Raw genomic sequence first — 396 nt, 5'->3', positions numbered from 1 at the left:
AGACCTTGCTTGAAGAGAAGGGGTGACTGTTTCAGGAGTGCTGCCCCATGCATCAGGAAAGCATGTGGCGTGCAAGGAGAGGCAAGCAGGGAGGCACGGCCCTGGGAGCTTTCTCTCCCCATGAGAGTGTATGTGCCTGCGCAACTCTTTGGAACAAGGGCTCGGCTTTCTCCCCTGCCCTGGTCAGGGCTTTCTCGGGTGGCAGAGCTCTGCGCTGGCAGCCTGCGGTGCCCGTGCTGCTGCAGGCAGGATGCCCTGTGCCTGCCTAGCCCCTAGAGCCGCAGCCCGGGCTGGGCGCAGGGAAGGGCTCCCCGGGGAACGGCAAAGTGCCGGGAGCGGGACGCGAACCCGCGGACTGCGAGCGCCACGTTCCTCCCCGCCGCGCATGCGCCGCGC

The sequence above is a fragment of the Apteryx rowi genome, unplaced genomic scaffold (genome assembly GCF_003343035.1).
Source record: "Apteryx rowi isolate R43461 unplaced genomic scaffold, aptRow1 scaffold_405, whole genome shotgun sequence".
Lineage (NCBI taxonomy): Eukaryota > Metazoa > Chordata > Aves > Apterygiformes > Apterygidae > Apteryx > Apteryx rowi.
This window is presented reverse-complemented; position numbering follows the sequence as displayed.